The sequence below is a fragment of the Bos indicus genome, chromosome 7 (assembly GCF_029378745.1).
Source record: "Bos indicus isolate NIAB-ARS_2022 breed Sahiwal x Tharparkar chromosome 7, NIAB-ARS_B.indTharparkar_mat_pri_1.0, whole genome shotgun sequence".
NCBI lineage: Eukaryota > Metazoa > Chordata > Mammalia > Artiodactyla > Bovidae > Bos > Bos indicus.
This window is the reverse complement of record NC_091766.1, coordinates 64500144-64520959: the sequence shown is the minus strand read 5'-3', so window position 1 is coordinate 64520959 and position 20816 is coordinate 64500144. Positions and strand designations below refer to the sequence as shown.

At 45.1% G+C, this 20816-nt stretch overlaps 1 protein-coding gene across 7 annotated transcripts in view; it reads right to left on the bottom strand.

Annotated features, from left to right (window-relative positions):
- The window catches only part of GRIA1 (glutamate ionotropic receptor AMPA type subunit 1), a 348469-nt gene that overhangs the window by 295941 nt on the left and 31712 nt on the right, over positions 1-20816 (bottom strand). The window contains exon 2 of one of the 7 annotated variants that reach the window (XM_070793888.1): positions 13929-13998. The exons of the other annotated variants lie outside the window; for them this stretch is intronic. The gene's annotated coding sequence lies outside the window, so the exon portion shown is untranslated. The remainder of the gene's footprint in view (positions 1-13928; positions 13999-20816) is intronic. 7 annotated transcript variants of the gene reach the window in all.

Sequence of the window (20816 nt, the reverse complement as noted above, 5' to 3'; positions counted from 1 at the left end):
GAACCAGCGTCTCCTGCATTGCAGGCAGATTCTTTACCATCTGAGCTACCAAGGAAGAATGAGGGAGGGACTCCCTAAAGAAGTGATGCTAATGCTGAGACCAAGGGATAAGGAGGAGTTAGCAAGGTGAAGAGGCGATGTGGGCAGGGAGGAAGATTGTTCTGGTGGGGTTAAAGACCCTGAAGTAGGAGGACTTCAGTAGAGCTGATCGGGGAGAGGGCAAGGATGCAGGTGGGTGTGGTGGGCGGGGACCGAATTCCACTGGGCCATGTAGGTCGAGTTAAAGGGGAGGTGGGGAACATGTAAGAGGAGGGTATCAGAGGGCTCCCTAGAGTGACATGATCTGAGACTTTAAAGATTAAAGGTTCCACTCCCATTCAGATCTTACAGATTATAAAAAAGCAGAATTCAGAAAAAGGAGGAAGAGCTTTCTCGAGGTCAGGCTAGTAAGTGGCAGCAAAGGATGTGAACCAGATCTCCCGTCTCCAGGCCGTGGACTCTCCCTGACATCTCTCCTGGCCTCCCCCTGCTCCAGACACTCCTTGGAGGGGTGAAGGCTTTGACTCGCCCGCGTCGGGGCAGCTCTTACGACCTGTGAGTAGAAGACCATTTCCTGAGATACATCTCTGCAGCTGCCTGTTGGGGTCCATTCAGCCTCACAGGGTGATGCAAATAAAGCAGAGTGTCCAAGGGCTCTGCGATGATAGTCTAGCATGCAAATCATTTCGTAGTGTTCAGGAATCAGCCTCCAGTGGAGCTCCCAGGATCTGTGTCCCCCAGTTGACTTGGGAAAGGCAATCGTCCTGTTTCCAGGGAAACAGAAGACCCAGGGTTTCTGGCACCCCACCCTTGTGAAATTAGACTGCCATGGAAGGGGATGTGTGAGCTGAGCCTCAGCGGTGCTGATGCCAAGGGCAGGTTCTCTTTCTTTTAGTCAGGCAGATTGTCTGACTCCTCCTGGGAGATCACATCCTGTTCAAGGTGCCTGCTGGCTTCTGCCCAAAATAGCTCCTCCACTGGCAGAAGAAAGGGAAGAAACACACCCCCTGTCTTCATAAACTTCCTCTTCTACAAGCCAGTGTTCTCTTCTGGGTTCCTGCCCAGCAAGTCCTCTCATGCTGGGAGCCTTGGCTAGGAACTTCCTTTTAAGTCTATGAAATACGGGCGCACCGCGTTCTCCTTTAGGAGAATCTGTTCCCTCTGTGCCCCCGCCGTCTCCCCGTGTCTCTCATCGTGGGCTCCCCAGACCCGTTGTTCCCACAGCACATTGAAGGGGGTGCTCTCCACCCTCACAGCCCCACTGGTCTTTCTCAGGCAAGCCAGGGAACCCCTTCTTTCACAGGGTGATTCTGGCTCTCCAGCCAAGTTTGGGAACGCATTTTGAAAAGGACAAAGACTGATTGAAATTCAAAACATTATTATTAACAAAGAAAAAGGCTCTGTTCATAAAACCCAGATCCCCTACTTCCTTTCTAGCTCCTTAGTCCCTAAGAATCTCTCTTCCTTTCAACTCCAGAAACTTTTTGGGTCAAGTCACAGCACCACTTGGTAGGCAATTCAGAGATAACGTCAAGAACCCGGGGCCATGACTGACACTTCTGTGGGCTCTCAGATCATTCCCAGTCACCTGTTTTCCAGAGCTGCTATTTCATGGAGGGAGTCTTGTCTCTGTGGTTTCCACCTGGGCAGGGCCTTCTTCTTGGGCCTCTGTAAACTGGTGGGGAACAATAGACCCTGAACCCAAGACTAGTAGGAAGGAAAGCCTTAGCTTGATGACCCTCTGCCAACATCCCCACTTAAATTGGAGGCAAGCTGGCCTCTATGACCGAAAAAGGCAAGAAGAACACTGCATTGACAGCAAGAGGACATCATCCGTCTGTCCTCAGAGAGGAAGGCAAGGGACTCTGGGTCTGGTTGCTAGACAAACAGTAGGTAAAAGGCCTTCATTGGCTTCCCCTGCTAGTGCCTTATCTTATGTAACTTCATTTCCACCATCAATGAAGGACAGATCCACTTAATACCTGGAGAAACATCAGCAAGATGAAAAGAAATTGAATTCAAAATTTCTTGAGCATCAGACATACAGGTACGGCTAGAGGTCAGAGTGGGGTTTGTATCATTTGGAAATAGCAAGTACCACCTTGCAATGAAAGAGCCCTGAGCTGTAGGATCAGCCCTGCCTCTGACTTCCCTGTGTGATCCTCAGAAAGTCATTCTCATTCTCTGAGTTCCTTCTTCCTCCTTCATTCATCTAGACAGAGGATGAAGGAATTGGATAAGGTCCAAGTGAAATAAATGAAAGAAAGTGTTAGTTCGTCATGCCTGCCTCTTTTTGACCCCGTGGACTGTAGCCCACCAGGCTCCCCTGTCCATGGGGATTCTCCAGGCAAGAACACTGGAGTGGGCTGCCATTTTCTTTGCTAGGGGATCTTCCTGACCCAGGAATCGAACCCAGGTCTCCTGAATAGCAGGCAGGTTGTTTACCATCTGAACCCCCAGGGAAGCACCAAGGTGGCATAAACCTGGTGTATTTTGTTCAGTTGGCAAAATGTTTTTAAAAATTGGAATTACTTGCCGATATCCAACAGTTGAATGCTTTCAAGTAAAAATTCAGATTTTTAACTTCCCTTGGAAAAGTAGACAGAAGGTTAGGCACTCACCTCTGGCCATGGGAGGCTTAAGAACTGAGTGGCTGCCCCTGTTTAGCTGGGAGGTGCTCTCCTGTCCCCATAGCATTCCCCCAGTCTCTCCAATAGTGAAGCTGTCCCATCTGTCATTTCTCATTGCTCTTGTCTGGGTGACATCCTCTGGGTTCACTTGGTCACATTATCAGTCCAGCTCCTGTAGGCATTTGAATTTGGGATGCCTGACCTGAGGATCTTGGTTAAGCCTCTCGGTGTTTCCTGGTCTGGAAGCTGGCTGTAGCATCAGTATCTATGGTCAGATATCGGCTCTACATCCTTACCAGTCGTGTGACCTTGAATAAGCATCTTAACCTCATCGAACTAATGAGGAAAAAACAGTCCCCGGTGCATAGGGGTGTGATAAAGACTAATCCAAATGATGCTCAAGAACACTTAGCTTAAGATCTGGAAGGTTCTAGTACACATTTATAGTGCATGCGTGTGTGCTAAGTCGCTTCAGGTGTATCCAACTCTTTGTGACCCCATGGACTATAGCCCCCAGGCCCCTTCTGTCCATGGGATTCTCCAGGTAAGAATACTGGAGTGGGTTGCCATGCCCTCCTCCAACGGATTGTCCCAACCTAGGGATCAAACACACATCTCTTACATCTCCTGCATTGGCAAGCGGATTTTTTACTACTAGCACCACCCGGGAAACCAAACGTTCATAGTAAATATTAATAATGATTGTTAGTAGCATTATCAAGTTTTATAAATACTAGACAGTGACTATTACAAATCTAGACTTGTCAGGTCCAATGCATGTGCAAGGAAACGAGCCCTAATATCCAATGTCCCTCTTGAGAAGACTTCACAGAGAGTTGTCTGAATTGAGGGATCCCTTGTGATCCAGAGTTCTGTGACCTTCCCCAGGGTCTCAGGGCAAATGCACAGCAGGCCCAGGCATGTGTCATGAGTGGGTGAGGCAGTCTGGGCTGGGAAACCCATACATCCTTTTAGAGATATTTCTCCTCAGTCTTTTTAAAGCACTGGGCTGCCCCAAAGAAATGCCACTCTAGGCTGCCCTAATTTCTCAGGCTGGCCATTTTAACCCAAATGGATCTTCTTGGATGAAGGAGGCTTCAGAAGGATGGGATATGGGGCAGGGGGGTGGGGCGGGAGTATCTTGTGAATAAGATTGTAAGGAAATTGGAGGACTTGGGCAAGACTAGGGAAGGCAGAGAGCTTTATATGATCTGAACTCTGGATACATTCATTTTCATGGCTGAAGTTTCTTTTTTCCCTACTCTTTAAATCCCTTCACCTCTTCTCGAGATGCTTGTGTGTTAGCTTAGAGAGAGCTATGACCTCATTTACAGTGTTTTGAAGGAAGATGAGGGGAGCATCAGGGTGAATTTTTATTTTTTATTTCTTCATCGACATAGTTTAACCTTTGGTTTTGGCAGCTAACGCTTTGCTCAGATAAAGTGAAGAGAAGTGGGTAGGGTGGGCAAGAACAGCAGCATCTTTAGGGAATGATTTTGCTGAAGAAAAATATGCTTTCAGCCATCCTTTCCAACATATTCTATTAAATTCAACTCTATAAGTCTGCATTATTTTATTATTTAAGACACACGAGGGGACCCCAAAGACTCTGCACAAGCCCCCTGATAATGTTTATAGTAGAAATGAAAGCCAGGATACATGATGCCAAAAGATGGACTCAAGTCATCCAGTTTTTCTAGAGAGGATTACTGCGTATGGACTTCTAATCTGGACCATGACACTTCCTCACTTTGTGACCCCAGGCACACAGGGCACACAGTCCTCAGACAACTAGGGTTTCAGTTTCCAGGGCTGGGAAGAGGGGATAATAATAGTACCTCCTTACCGAGCTAGTAGGAGCATTAAATGAGATCCTATACCTAAAGCGCCTGGAATATATTAATGGGTAATACATGAGGATGTTACAACACTCATTACCTACTGAGGCACTTGATCATTTTGGTGAAAATAAAATATTTCTTCCTTGGGTGTATGTGAACTCTGCCTCTGTGGCCTGTGACATTATCCAAAAGCTACACCTTAAAGTTATCAGGCCATCTGGATAATTGGCTATGTGCCCAGAACTGTGTACCATTTGGTTGGAAAGATATAGAAAGAAGAAGACATGGTCCTAGCCTTGGAAAGATGCAGAATGAAAAAGAGATGACATGGTTCAGAGACAGTCTGTAGAGATACGATGAATGCACAGAAAGGATCTCCTGCCTTGGCTGACAGGGGCCCAGAGGATTTCTCACAGAGGAGCCCCCAGGCAGGAGCATGGTCTGTGTGCCCTGCTTACTGACCCTATTTGAGCCTCCTTTCCATGCTTGCGCCTTCGCACTGGGACCCAACCTTTGCTCTTGGGACCCAAGAGCTTTTGCATTTGAAGTTCCCTTTGCCAAGAATGTTCTTCCCTGATCTTATTTATCTCAGGACCAATTCTTGCTTACCATTACCATCCCAGGTCAAATATCCCTTTCCCCAACAGACCTGATCATCCTAACTGAGGGATCCCTCCCTGCCCAGTCCAGCAACTCTATATCACATCACTGAGTTTTTATTTCTTCTCGCCCCTTATAATGATCTCACATTGTCTCCATTACTTATCTGTTGACTTGGCTATGGTGTGCTTTTCCGCACTTCCAGTAAGAGCAGGGATTCTGTCTGTCTTAACACACCACTGCATCCCTATGTCCTCACACAGTCCCTGGCACATGGTGGGTGCTTCATACACCTTTGCTAAGTGTTTCTTCAAGGGGACAAAAGACTAAACTGAGTTCCCTCCAAGCCTAGACACATTCTCCAGTCTCTGTCTCCTGCAGAGAGCTTGTCCTCCCCAGGAGGATGGTCCCTCACCAGACAGCCTACCCCTCAGGAGCACAGGGAACCAGAGCATCCCCATCTGCATGCAGACGACACCCAGACCTGACCACTGAGCAAATTGTTTTTGATTCCCTGTGGCACCTGGAAGCCAAATAGATTGTAACAGCACAGTGGAAGCTATCTGCCGACTGGTAACGAATTAGTTGTTAGCAGAGGTAGCGACACTCACAGTCCCATGTGCAATCAGCAGGGCTCACAGCTGCTTCTCATTTTCATAATGCAAGGGAGGAGAAACAAAGAAAAAATGAGAGCCCACCCACTTGGGGCCAGGCACCAAGATGGAGGCATTCAAGGCCATCTGCTTAAAGCCTGGAGAGCAAGCTGTGGCATGGCTAAGAAGTCACCTTCCAGCCACAGAGATATTTCACATTTACCAAAAAAAAAAAAAGTCAACCTGTATCACAGAACAGTGTCTCTTGGTGCTTACGTGCAGGTGAGTCAGACAGGGCAGGACACTAATCCTCACTCCACCATATTAGCTGTGTGACCTTGACAGGCTATTCAACCTCCCTGTGCCTTAGAGTTTCTTCACTGCGTATTAGGGAAGAAATGTCACTTAGAGTTTCTAAGCTGGGTATCATGACAGTAAGCACCTTCCAGGGCTGCCAGAAGAATGGGCTGACACAGACAGTCCACAGAGCCAAGAGGACCGTGAGTGTGTATGCTGTTAGAGTTGTTGCTGGGACAACCATTATATTATTATTATTATTACTACTACTACTACTATTATTATTATTAGCAGCAGCAGTATTTTGGCTTCACAGCATCCCTGTGATGTGGGCAAAACAGAGGTTATTAATCCATTTCAAAAATGAGGGAACCAGAAACTGAGGCTCAGAAAGGAAAAGTGAGTTCCCAAGGTCACCCAGCAGAGGGCCTGAATGGTGCTCAGCTCAGTGTGTGAATTCCAGAAAGCTGCCCTCCTCTAGTAATTTGCCTCTAAGCAAAGCAGAGGGTTTGAGAATTTGAATGTGCTCTGCCCAGAGCCTCAGGATGTCTTGTCACCCTGAGGCCAGGCTCATGTTACAGCAAGCCCTCAGAGCTGGTGAACATCACTCAGGGATTCTCTGGGACTCTGAGTCCTCAAGCCTACATGCTTCCGCTCTGCTAGAGTGTGTTGCCCTGACTTTTAGGGTCTGGGTATTCTCACATGTTCTTCCTTGTCTGCTTGGCCAAAGTAGCCCTCAGAAGCATTTCTGATGCTTGTCATGAACACTCGGATGTGACGAGGTCAACTCATCTTTTCCCAGGGCTGTGACTGACTGAAGTTTCAGCTCTCTTAGTGAAAGTATTTGAAGCAAGACGAAGCAATTGAACTGAGCTGAGGTAGCTCATGAGTGGGTAGGTGCCCCATTCTAAAGACCTGACACCCAAGGTTATGGGGTGTCCTGGACCAAAGATCTCAACCTGAGTCCTGGAGGGAGGAAGACTGTCAGCCCATTCTTCCAACAGCCCTGGGAGGTGGTTACTGTCATGATTCCCATCTTAGAGGTGAAGAGACTCAGGCACAGAGAAGTTGAATAGATTGTCTAAGGTCACACAGCTAATATCTCTGTGGCTGGAAGATGACTTCTTTGCCATGCTGCTGCTGCTGCTAAGTTGTTTCAGTACAGCTTGCTTTCTAAGCTTTAAGTGGATCGCCAGGAAGCTTGACTGTTCATAGCCTTGATTGCCTCCATCTTGGTACCTGGAGGGAGGAACCTGGGAGTTTGAGGTCCACAGGTAGTTTTGTAGTGAAAGATCATCATTTGTTAGCTTAAGTCTTGCCCTCCTGTGCATCTCTCTGAGAACTGGTAATCTGGAAAGATGTTCCCCAAAGGGATAGATGTGTCTGACAATACAAGACTGTATTGTAATTCACCCCCTGGACTGCAAACACAGATGCCTCCTACTCTGAGGCGGAAATGGAATAAAGACGACTCAGTTGAAACAAACAACAGTTCTCATTAACATGAAATAGGCAGACACGGCCCTGATGAGAAAATCTGCTGGAATTGTTTGTGTTGGCTGACAATAGACCATCTCCATTGTTCTGGGCAGGACTGTGCTAATCTGGTTCTTGAGATGGGAGAGGCTTATTCATGCTCTGACATCTACTCTGGGGACCAGTTTATGCAAGGTCATGTAGCTGTTACGTGAAGGAGGAATGGTTAAACTAGTTGGGGGCGGTAGGCTGCATGTCCGCTGAGTGGGAGATGAGCCAGGGGTTAGTGAGGTAAGCCCTGCAGACAGATGGGACGTGGCGGGAGAGCGAAGGTGGTAGACAGGGGGATGCCTTTGCTGGAAGGATATGGAGTGTCTACCAGGGTTGGAGATAGTGGGTACGGGCCAGGTTTTGAAAATGGCCAGAAAAACTGCAGCCAACCATCAGGAAGCACAGGAGTGAACTGTTGCTGAAAAGAGGGAACATTTAGCCAAGTGATTCTCAAGAGGTGGTGCCTGGACCAGCAGCATCAGCATCATTTGGAAGTGATTAGAAACACAGACTCTTCTCTCCACCCAGACCAGAATCAGACACTCTGCAGTGGGTCCAGGAAAGCCATGTGTTTAACAAATCCTCCAGGTGGGTCTGACACATGCAAGAGTTTGAGAACCTCAGTTTAGTCCTCTGAGCTTGTACCTAGAAGTCAGGGTTACTTCAGTTACTGGGGTGGCAGATGTTCAGAGGCAGGGAACTTAGAAGGCCATTGGTTTAACATTGGAAGAGCCTCCATATCACAGATGCACCATGTATATAGTAGCGGGTAGAGGACATGATTGGGAGAAGGCAGTGGCACCCCACTCCAGTACTGTTGCCCAGAAAATCCCATGGATGGAGGAGCCTGGTGGGCTGCAGTCCATGGGGTCGCTAAGAGTCAGACACGACTGAGTGACTTCACTTTCACTTTCCACTTTCATGCATTGGAGAAGGAAATGGCAACCCACTCCAGTGTTCTTGCCTGGAGAATCCCAGGGACAGAGAAGCCTGGTAGGCTGCAGTCCATGGGGTCGCACAGAGTTGGACACGACTGAAGCAACTTGGCAGAGGACATGATTTAAAGGAAGAAAAGGAACAATCTCAAGTACCCACCAAGTGCTGTCTTTTCTCCTAGCCCCTCCTCTACACTGGTTTACTCCAGCAACTCTGGGGTTGTATTACTATCTTCCCTTCTTGCAGATGAGGAAATGGATGCTCTTAAAACTTACTATAGAGTCACAAAGCTGACCAGAGAGGGTATCAGCTGTGCCTGAGTCCAAAGCAGCTGACCTTTCTACTTTGATGCATCCACTCACCCTCTCTGTGTTTCATTGTGATCCCAGGCAAATAAGATCTGCCTATGGGTTAAGACGGAGAAGGCAATGGCACCCCACTTCAGTACTCTTGCCTGGAAAATCCCATGGATGGAGGAGCCTGGAAGGCTGCAGTCCATGGAGTTGCTGAAGGTCGGACATGACTGAGCAACTTCACTTTCATTTTTCACTTTCATGCATTGGAGAAGGAAATGGCAACCCACTCCAGTGTTCTTGCTTGGAGAATCCCAGGGACGGGGGAGCCTGGTGGGCTGCCGTCTATGGGGTCTCACAGAGTCGGACACGACTGAAGTGACTTAAATAGATTTTAAATAGGTTAAGAAATTGTGTGAAAGGTCCTTTCCATGCATGCCACACATATCCAGTCCACAGGCACACAAACTTATATATAATATATCACCAGCAATAATAACATTCCTGCCCAGGAGATTTCACTGAGCTCCCTCACACTGGGGTTTGTAGATCAGAAAAAATTTAAAGACATTTCAGGGACTGACATAAGATGTGAATATTTTATATTTTCATGTCAGGATATTTTAAAACAAAACATCCTGCAATCTATCACCATCATATTTCATAATAGAAAAGGCACTGGAACAACAAAGAAGAAAAAGCTCATAGTCTCAGAATAAAGGAGTCTTATAAAACTGCATTACTCTGTTGGCCTCTTTTTTTTTTTTTGATTTGCTGCAGTCACAAAAATATTTCTTCAAATTATAATACACTGATTTGTAAATGTGGCCTCACAGACTGGGGTCAGTATGGGAGAAGACTTCCTATCCTAAGGTCCACATTTGGGGGAGCAATTACAGTATAATTTACAGAACAACTGAGCAATGATCAGTGATCCTCTTAATCCCAGGGCCAGAATTAGTATTCCTATCATCCAAATGAAGAAACTGACTCACCAGTAAGTTTAGCACCAAGATTCCAACCCAGTCCTGTTGGATTGAACCCAGTGACCCTTTTAGCACAGGGTCCTCCCACTCTTTAGTGTCCACAGGACTGACTTTGTTTTATGGTGTTGAGTGACTGTTGCTAAGGAGCTAAAAGGAAAGTTGGCTTCCATTCTGGCTGTTCTACACCACGATCACAGCTAACAAACTATCATCAATCAAAGTGCCAATTGTGTACCTAAAGAAACTCCTCAATTTACTGTTCCAGCCAGACCAGGGAAGGGGTGACAAGGATTGTATCTGGAGAAACCCATGCCTGGCTGCTGCACTTAGCCAGGGAAGAGCGGTTTGGGTTCCAGCTAGAGGGAGGACCATAATGCTCGATTTATAAAATGCCATGGACAGATTTCCATATTACCATACAAAACCATATAAAACCTGTTTCAGGTTTAAGGAAAGGAAGGATGGGAACTACTCATATCCCCCAAGCCTTGTCTGCTCACTGAGGGGAAGCCAGCTGGAGCTGATTCTGAACAGGGAACACTCTGAAGAATCTATCTGAATTCCATACATTGAACTATTGGAGGGGACCAGTGCCCAGCACTTAGTGAATAAAACTAGACAAGGGTTTCTCAGCCTCTGCACTACTGACATTTTGGACAAGATAATTTATTGTCATAGGGCTTTGTCCTCTGTATCAGGGGATGTTTAGCAGCATCCATTGTTTCTGCCTGCATGCCACTTCCCTTCCAAGTTGTGACAACCAAAAATGTTTTCAGATGAATGATACAGGATGCTTGGGGCTGGTGCACTGGGATGACCCAGAGGGATGGTATGGGGAGGGAGGTGGGAGGGGGGTTCAGGATGGGGAACATGTGTATACCTGTGGCGGATTCATGTTGATGTATGGCAAAACCAATACAATATTGTAAAGTAATTAGCCTCCAATTAAAATAAATAAATTTATATTAAAAAAATGTCTTCAGATATTGCCACATGTGCCCTGGGGAAAGGAAGGAAGCAAAATCACCCCCAGGTGAGAACCACTGCTGTAAAGAACTAGACCGTAAAGAAAGAAGGAAGAGGTAGATCATTTTGGTGATTGGATGAGTCGGCTCTTCTGTGTGGAAGCATTGTGTACACTTCTAATAAAATGCTAAGCTCTGGAATTCAATAGGTGATGTATGTCCCGTGGGCTGTACCTTAGTTAAATAAATAGTTGAATCCTTGAGAGATCCTGAATTGACATCGCTAAGGCTGACTGTGTCTGTTCACTATTTATCCAGGAACTAACAAAAGATGGCAAATATTTCCTCTGGACTTCTATCAGCTATCAGATGGGCTTAATGGGTGATCTTTGACATTAAGAACAATACTTTCCTCCAGAGACCCGTAAGATCTTGCATTACAGGTCAACTGGAATTACAATTAGGAAACTGTATTTTTTATTTCATCATCACAGCTTGTTGGCCACCAATCCCTGAAATGGATGCTAAACAGAAGGCACTGGGTATAAAGATAAAATCAAGCATTGTCAGAGAAATCTACTGTAAAGAATCATCACCATCTTCACTTCAAACTTAACACCTTTTAGAAAAACATAGGCTATACCCATTAAGTGTACAAAGATTAATTCAATTCTAACGAACTGAGTTTTGGAAGTACTCTAGTCTAGAGTTAAGTGAATAGCTAAGCAGAGAGACTGGTTAGAAGGGCCATCCCTGCTAGATGGGTTGCCTCGCAGAGACTTACCTAGAAGAATTTATATCCATTCAAGAGGGGAAATCCCAAAATAAGATTTCTCAAAGCCTAATCTATAGATCTTAGTATCACTATCATTTAGGAAGCTCGTTATAATACAGCTTTTTAGACCTTACGTCACAAATTTTAATTCAGTAAACCTAGATTCCAATGATCGACATTTAAAAAAATTGGTGTATAATTGTTTTATAATGTGTTAGTTTCTGCTCTACAAAAAAGTGAATCAGCTCTCTGTATACATATATCCTCTGCCTCTTTGATCTCCTTCCCACCCTACCCACCTTCCCACCTCTCTAGGTCAACACAGAGCACCAAGCTGAGCTCCCTGTGCTATACAGCTGCTTCCCACAAGCTTTCTATTTTACACATAGTAGTGTTTATGTCGATCTCAGTCTCTCAATTCATCCCACCCCTCATCCCACACCCTGCCTGTCCCCAAGTCCTTCTCTACGTCTGTAGCCTCCATTCCTGCCCTGAAAATAGGTTCATCTGTACAATTTTTCTAGATTCCACATATATACATTAATATATGATATTTGTTTTTCTCTTTCTGACAGATTCAAGGTCCAGCATTTTTTTTTTTTTTTTAAATAACCTTCCTTGCTTCTTCTATACACTGAAGTTTGAGAACAATCACCTAAGAATTCTTTTCCAAAGAATGTTTACTTTTCAAAGGACTCTGTCTTCAAGGAACTTAGAGTTTTGGAGAAAACTATTAAAACTAGCTAGTAGCGAATAATTATCCATTCATTCAACAGATAGGCATTGAACTGCATATTATGTGTCAGCTACTATTCCAGGGACTAGGGAATCAGCCCGGTGAGGACAGAAATCTACCCTACACTGGGCATCACCACTGTTTTTACTTCTCCCTTCATAACTTCTCCCTTGGGAGGCAGGTATAATCAGTTCTGTGTTGCAGGAAAGGAGCAGAGAGCTCAGGAAAATAGCCGACCTGCACAAGGTCTGAAGGCCAGTAAATGACAGACCTGAAATTATTCCAGTGTCTGTCTGATGCTGTCCTTGTTCTTTACACAAGAGCAACATGGGTATAAAGAGAATAGAAAACAAACGTTCAAAGCAGTCTTGAGTTCAGTGCCAAATGAGCGACATAGTTCCCGAATATTGAGGCTATTCAGCCTTGCATGAAATCGTTGCAGGCTGAGCTGGGGGAGGAGGCTTCTTGGAGGACTTAGAAAATGGGTTCATAGAAAACACAGGAATCCACAAAGGGAAGACGCATTGTGGGAGGGGAGTTCATCCAAGAAGCAAGTGCTCAGTACTCAGTCACTCTGAAGGGTCTGACTCTTTAGAGACCCCATGGACTGTAGCCTGCCAGGCTCCTCTGTCCATAGGATCGCCCAGGCAAGAATGCTGGAGTAGGTTGCCATTTTCTTCTCCAGGGGATCTTCCCCACCCAGGAATTGAACTCAAGTCTTCTGCTTGACAGGCACATTCTTTATCACTGCGCCATGTGGGAGGAAGGGTGCTCATCAGAGCCTGAGGTAGGAATGTACAAGACTGATTTTGGGAACCCTAACTAGGTGCTTCCAGCTAGAGCAGAGGCAGAGTGTTAGGAATGGGAGAGGAAACTCCACTGGTGGTTGGCACTGGATGCCAGAGTACCTTCTGATGCTAAGCTTGGGTGTCTGAACTTGGTTGTGTAAGATGATGAGGAATCAGTGAGGGACAACAGATGAGAGGGAGATCTGGAGAATACAGTGCAGCAAGTAGTCAGCAGAGTGGATCTCTGGGAGAGGAAGGCCGTGGACAAGGGAATCAGGTGGACAATATTTATATGGGAATATTGCCATAGGAGTTGTTGTTGAGTCGCTAAGTTGGGTCTGACTCTGTGACCCTATGAACTGCAGCTCACATAGCAGGCTTCTGTGTGCCCCACTGTATCCGGAGTTTTCTCAAACTCAAGTCCATTGCGTTGGTGGGGATATCTAACCATCTCATCCTCTGTTATCCCTATTCCTCTTGCCCTAATCTTTCCCAGCATCAGGATCTTTTCCAATGAGTTGGCTCTTCACATCAAGTGGCCAAGGTTTTAGAGCTTCAGCTTCAGCATCAGTCCTTCCAATGAATATTCAGGGTTGATTTCCTTTAGGACTGACTAGTTTGATCTCCTTGCTGTCCAAGGGACTCTCAGGAGTCTTCTTCGGTACCACGGTTCGAAAGCATCATGTCTTTGGCACTTGGCCTTCTTTATGGCCCAATTCTCATGTCCACACATGACACTGCTGGAAAAACTATAGCTTTGACTCTATGGGCCTTTGTCAGCAATCCATTAACTAATAAGGATGAATACCTAACCTTTAAGGAAGCTCTTACCGTGTTCCAGACTCAGTCATTCATTTGTATTCATTAACTTAATCCTCAAAGTTTCCCTCTGAAATAACACTAGGGCTGTGCTTCTACTCACATGGTGTGACTGGTCTTCTCCACCTCCTATTCAGACTCAGCCCGGCCTTGAAACTTGCTGGGTCCAAGACCTGTGAGCGGAAGTGTTGTCTGTTACCTCTGAGATGAAAGTTTATGAGCCAGTGTGTTTTGTCACATACTTTTGATGGAAGCTTTTCTAAGAAGGAATCTCTCCTGGCCTGGGTGCCTCAGTGCTTCTGAGAAGCAATGCTCCTCTGCCATCCTGGATGGGCTTGTAGCATGAGCCAGAGATTAAACGCATGTTATATGCAATGTGGGAGTTATTGCTACCATTGTATCACCTGGTCTGCCTTTACTAATACAAACCCTTACTGATTTAGAAGGAGATCTCAGTTCAGAATCCCCCCACCATGTACCAAGGTTGGTAAGTCACAGCCTTTCTAGCCTCAGTCACTTCATCTTCAAAATGGGAATAACCACTATTTGGTGGCTATTTCATGGGACACTGTAAAAAAAATAATAAAATGACAAGAAACCAATTTTCCATGCTGTGTTATAGGCGGCATCCTTAACTTTTTACTCACATTATCTGATTTAGTCCTCATAGTAACTGTTTTGCAGATGAAGAGACTGGGGCAGAGTCAGGATTGTGGCACTTGCCAGAGACCACACAGTTTATAATTAGTACTGCTAAGATTCCAGCTCAATGTGGTTTAATTCCAGAGTCCCCACACTTATCCACTGACAATGTGTGGAAGCACTTAACTCCTAGGACACAATTATCAGAGAATTGTTTTTTTCATTTGGCATGATAAGCTCAGTATCCAGGCCCTCTGATTGTTTGAAGAGCCTTAAAAAAATATTTCTGGCCATAAAAATAAATATATTGTTTCTGAAATATTTAACACAAGTGGCAATATCAAATTAATAAATATTTCAGTGTCTATAAAATTTGTCATAATGTATTCTGGTCTACAACTCCACCACTTAACTCACAGAAATCAAATAAATGTGAGATTTGCATGCACTGTAATATCTTTGACATGATGAGGGTAGGCAGGACTTGTAAAAGTGCTTGGAGCCTAAAATATACCTTAAAAGGACCCCCTGAATAGAGTTTAACACATATTAGCTATCCTATTTCTTTCATTATTGACCTTAGCTTTGACTAACAGAGACACATCTAAAGCCATTTGAAATTCTGCAGTAAAGCAGCAATTGGTTCCCTGAGCCAGTCCCAAATGGGTGTCAGCAGCTCACCACTGAAGCTGGTCCTTACCCAGACCCAGAGGAGGGGAGCAAGGCTGAGCTTCTCCTCTTTCCCCTGAGAGGACCAGTTTCCCTCACCCACTGAGTGAGAGGTGAAAACTCTTGTCCTGCGGAAAGCTCCTCCCCAACCCTACCAGGTGGCTGGGAATGGAGTTAAATGAGATGCCTCTTTGGAATTACAGCAAAAAAAAAAAAAAAAAAAAAAAATCCGAGGCCTTTGGAATCTGCAGCTGCCTGATAACCACCTCTGCTTCCCAGTGTCTGTTTCTCTAGTCCCGGCTGCTTTCTGCAGTTTATAGGATGTATTCAGTCACCCTGGGGGAACCCTTTCTGACCCTGACTCTTAAACCTTGACTCCCCATCTAGGGTTCTACTGCTTAGCCTGGACTATTGTGGTCACTCACTGGAGCACCTCGGATCTGGAAACACTTTCCTTGTCAAAGGCCAAGCTCACAGCTTCTGATGCCAGACCTTCAATTTTGTTCTCTTTAGATTCCACCCATTTTATCACTGTAACTTACACAGTGGAATCTTAATGGTTTTCTCGATTGATTTTGAACTCTGATGCAGTGATTTAGTAATAGTAGGTCTTGGGATAAGACAGATGTGAATTCAAATCCTTGGGCCATCATTTTTGAGGGGTGACTAAGTAAGCGGGCTTCCCCAGTGGGTCAGATGGTAAAGAATCCTTCTTCAGAGATTGACTGGTTTGATCTCCTTGCAGTCCAAGGGACTCTCAAGAGTCTTCTCTAGCACCACAATTCAAAAGCATCAATTCTTCGGCATTCAGCCTTTTTTATGGTCCAGCTCTCACATCCATAAATGACTACTGGAAAAACCATAGTTTTGAGTATATGGACCTTTGTTGGCAAAGTGGTCTCTGCTTTTTAATACACTGTCTAGGTTTTTCATAGCTTTCCTTCCAAGAAACAAGCAACTTTTAATTTCTTGGCTGTGATCATGGTCACCATCCGCTGTGATTTTGGAGCCCAAGAAAATAAAATCTGTAACTGTTTCCACTTTTCCCTCATCTATTTGCCATGAAGTGATGGGACTGGATGTCACGATCTTAGTTTTTTGAATATTGAATTTTAAGTCAGTCTTTTCACTCTCCTCTTTCTCCTGTATATAGTACAGTGCTATATAGATGATTGTGAGAGTTGAGTACCTAGGCTAACTTTGTTGGACTTAAGAACTAATTGGACTTACGAACACCCTCTTGGAAGGGAACTTGTTTGTAGGCAGAGGACTTACTCTATTACTTATTCGCACATTTGACTTTCAAAGGCCCCTGTGAAGCAGGCAAGTAGGGAACCCCAGTCCTTATTTCAGGAAGGAGGAAGGAGAGGATGGGACAGGTAGAGAAGCTTGCCCAAAGTCACAGAGTCCATCAGGGTCAAAACTGTGGAGGCTGTAGCACTAGATCTAGAGCGGTCCCACCTTTAATCTTCCCTCTGTGTGGACACCCCTACCCTAACCCTTTCTTTATTGACGTGCTCCCATGAAGACAAATTTGATGGAGTCCTCATTCACTCCAGGAACATTTGTAGCCAGTTGGGTGCTATGTCTTTGTTCAGAAACAAACTATCCTTTCTTCTTAAACCTCAAGTTCAAACCCCAGAGAACTCCAGAGGATTGTGAATCTGGCAACTTTGAAATTGACAAATAATTTGCCTTCATCCTGCTGAATCCACCTTGGGTGATACTACATTGCTCTGGGTCCCCCAGAGAGAGCTAGCAGATTGTGGGCAGGCACATTCACCTTTGTGCCATGCTCCCTCTCTGCCTGGTATATGAGCTAAAGAAAGGTTGACTAATTAAACAAATGACTGGAGAGCTTGCAGTCTAGAATGAAGTGAAAGTAAAGAAACTGCTGGCTAAAGCTGACTAGCTGGGAGTCTGGAAGCCTCAAATCTAGAGGTTTTATTAAATTCAATGGAAATCAACACACGTAGCACAGAGCCTGGCCCACATAAGCTCTCAACACACATTAGCGTTTGTTACTACTAAGCTTATAGGCCATGAGACACATGTCTTCATTCTCTCCCTTCACTAATCAGGTAGATTGACAGTACTCTACTTTGTATGACTGGAAATCTGAAAACAATAAATACTGGAGAGGGTGTGGAGAAAAGGGAACCCTCTTACACTGTTGGTGGGAATGCAAACTAGTACAGCCTCTATGGAGAACAGTGTGGAGATTCCTTAAGAAACTGGAAATAGAACTGCCATACAACCCAGCAATTCCACTGCTGGTCATACACACCAAGGAAACCAGAATTGAAAGAGACCCGTGTACCCCAATGTTCATCACAGCACTGTTTATAATAGCCAGGACATGGAAGCAACCTAGGTGTCCCATCAGCAGACGAATGGATAAGAAAGCTGTGGTACATATACACAATGGAGTATTACTCAGCCATTAAAAAGAATGCATTTGAATCAGTTCTAATAAGGTGGATGAAACTGGAGCCTATTATACAGAGTGAAGTAAGCCAGAAAGAAAAACATCAATACAGTATACTAACGCATATATATGGAATTTAGAAAGATGTATGCGAGACAGCAAAAGAGACACAGATGTATAGAACAGTCTTTTGGACTCTCTGGGAGAAGGTGAGGGTGGGAAGATCCGAAAGAATGGCATTGAACCATGTATATTATCATATGTGAAATGAATCACCAGTGCAGGTTCAATGCATGAGACAGGGTGCTCAGGGCTGGTGCACTGGGATGACCCAGGGGGATGGGATGGGGAGGAAGGTGGGAGGGGGGTCAAGATGGGGAGCACGTGTAAACCCACGGCTGATTCATATCAATGTATGGCAAAAACCACTACAATATTGTAAAGTAATTAGCTTGCAACTAAAATAAATTTTAAAAAAAACTAAAAAAAAAAAAAAGATCTTTAAAAGATAAAATACATGTGAAAATGCCCTGAAAATGGGCCAAGTGTAGTCAAAATTTATGGTGTGACTATTTTACTTTTCTTATGATTATTTATTATTAACATGATGGATGTGAGAGTCGGACTGTGAAGAAAGCTGAGCGCCGAAGAATTGATGCTTTTGAACCATGGTGTTGGAGAAGACTCTTGAGAGTCCCTTGGACTGCAAGGAGATCCAACCAGTCCATTCTGAAGGAGATCAGCCCTGGGATTTCTTTGGAAGGACTGATGCTAAAGCTGAAACTCTAGTACTTTGGCCATCTCATGTGAAGAGTTGACTCATTGGAAAAGACTCTGATGCTGTGAGGGATTGGGTGCAGGAGGAGAAGAGGACGACAGAGGATAAGATGGCATCACTGACTCGATGGATGTGAGTCTGAGTGAACTCTGGGAGTTGGTGATGGACAGGGAGGCCTGGCGTGCTGTGATTCATGGGGTCCCAAAGAGTCGGACACGACTGAGCGACTGAACTGAACTGACTGATTCTTATCATATAATGACCTTGTGGCCACAACAATAAATCTTCCATGGAGCATTGCTAAACAACCAGCTGACTGCATTTGGAAGAGAACTTCTTAGGATGGCCCTATGTCTTGGGTCCTGTACCCTTCTCCTGCCTGGTGACACCCCTTTCTCCAGGTTAATGGGGCACAGACTCCATCCTACTGAGATCATCCTTCTTCTCAGGGTCTGCATATCTGGGTGTGGTTTGACATGCTACAAGTACCGAGGACCATGGTCACACAGGGAAACAGACTTAATTCGGGTCACAGTGTAGCTCCTTGAGCTCAGGATCAGGAAGTCTTCCACACTCATGGAGCTTGAGCTGAAATTTGAGTTATTATAGGAAAAATCCTGACTCCCCTCTATCCCATTATCCAGAAATAACAAGTCATTCAGTGGGCAGTGGTTCTCAAATGTTACCAAGCGTCACCAGAATTACCCAGGGACCTTGTTAAAACAGACTTCTGGGCCCTACCCCCAGGAATTCTGCAGAAGGTCTGGGTGGGTCAGAGAATTGGCATTTCTAATGAGTTGGACCACTGCTGGTTCAAGAAAATCATATTGAGAATCACTGGCCTAGTGCTAGAAGCACGGGGTTTGGAATAGAATTAAGATGCTAGGTTGAAATCTTAGCTCCTGCAGGCACTTACCAGCTGCCTGCAGGGGCGAGTTAGTTGGATCTCTCTGGGTCTCCGTTTCTGCATCTGTCAGATGGGTTGTTACATAGTTTAAGTGTGATTATACTAAGTTAAAGGGTTTTTTGTGATGATTCAATGAAAAAATGCATGCAAAGTATTTTGCACAATGCTGAGCACACCTTCAATGTTTGGGGTTAGCTAGCAAAATCATCATGATAGTGTGTGTACATATTATTATACTTCTTACTGCAAAACTCCTGGCATCCCAGTTTCCCTCATTAAACTGTGAGCGGCTTCAGAGAAGTGGTCTTGTCCTATTCATTTCTGTATCCCCAGTGCTGAGGACAATGCCCTACACGAAGGAAGAGCACACTGTAGAAACTCATTCATTCACTCAGTTATTTATTCATCCAAGTAATAAATTCTTACTGAGCCTTTGCTCTGTGTCAGACCCAGGCTGGACTCTGGGGAATATGGTGAACAAGAAGCAGCAGACCCTGTCCTTGTGGAATTGGCACTGAGTGGGTGAGAGAGACATTAATTAATATGATTAAACAAGCAGAATAGTTACTAATTACAAAAACATACTTTGAAGGAATAAAATTTACTAAAGTAGAGGGCTATTAGAGATTTCCTTTGGGTAGAGTGTTCAGGGAAGTTCTCTCTGAGGAAATAACCTGTGAGCTGAGATCTGAACCATGAGATCTAAGAGGAGGGAACAGCCAGTGTGAAGGCCCTGAGGCAAGAAGCAGCTTGGCCTGCTCAAAGGATGGAAAGAAGGCTCAGAAAACTAGAATCTAGTTCCATGAGCGAAAATAAGAGATGAGGTTAGAGGACTGTTGGGATGGGTTCATGGAAGACCTTGTAGGTCAAAGTACAGAGCTCTTTTTCTTTAAGCAGTTGAATGACATGTTTAGCTTAATATTTTCAAAAAGTCATATTAGCTTCTGGGTGGTACATAGCCTGGAGAAAAGGAGAGAAGTTAGGAGGTTAATGCAGGGACATGGGAAAAGAGTGTGTTGGTATGAAATATAAAAAAAGCAGTGGAGATAGGGAAAAAAATAGTGTTTGGGTTCAAAATATGTTGTGCAGCTAGTGCTGACAGATTTGCTGATGAACTAATGTGGGGGTAGAGGAAAGACGAGGAAAAGACCACTCTAGGGACTTAATGAACACATCTCCAGCTGTGATCTCTTTATAAGAAGCTGCCACAGCTACTTAACTTCCCATCTGCTCACATCTCATCCCTGCCTCCGGTACCCAATCCAGCCCCTCCCCTTTTTCAGGGCCCAGGGGCCTTTCTGAGGCTCCTTGAGGGTCCCTGCCCTGATTTCTGAGGTTCTGCAGCCTAGCACTGATGGTTACTCTCCCAGAAGCCCAGATGTCTCACTCCCTCCAAGACAGGAAGCAAACCCTCCGTGGGGCAGTGGCAGGGCAGCCAGTCAGCAGGCAGCAGATGACAAAATAAAGCCACGCAGGCACTCTAGGGATCCGGGACGCTGGCAGGAAACCGAAAACGAATTCAGTTGAATATTAAGAGAGAATTGTTGTCTTGCTGGTCTGGGCCTCC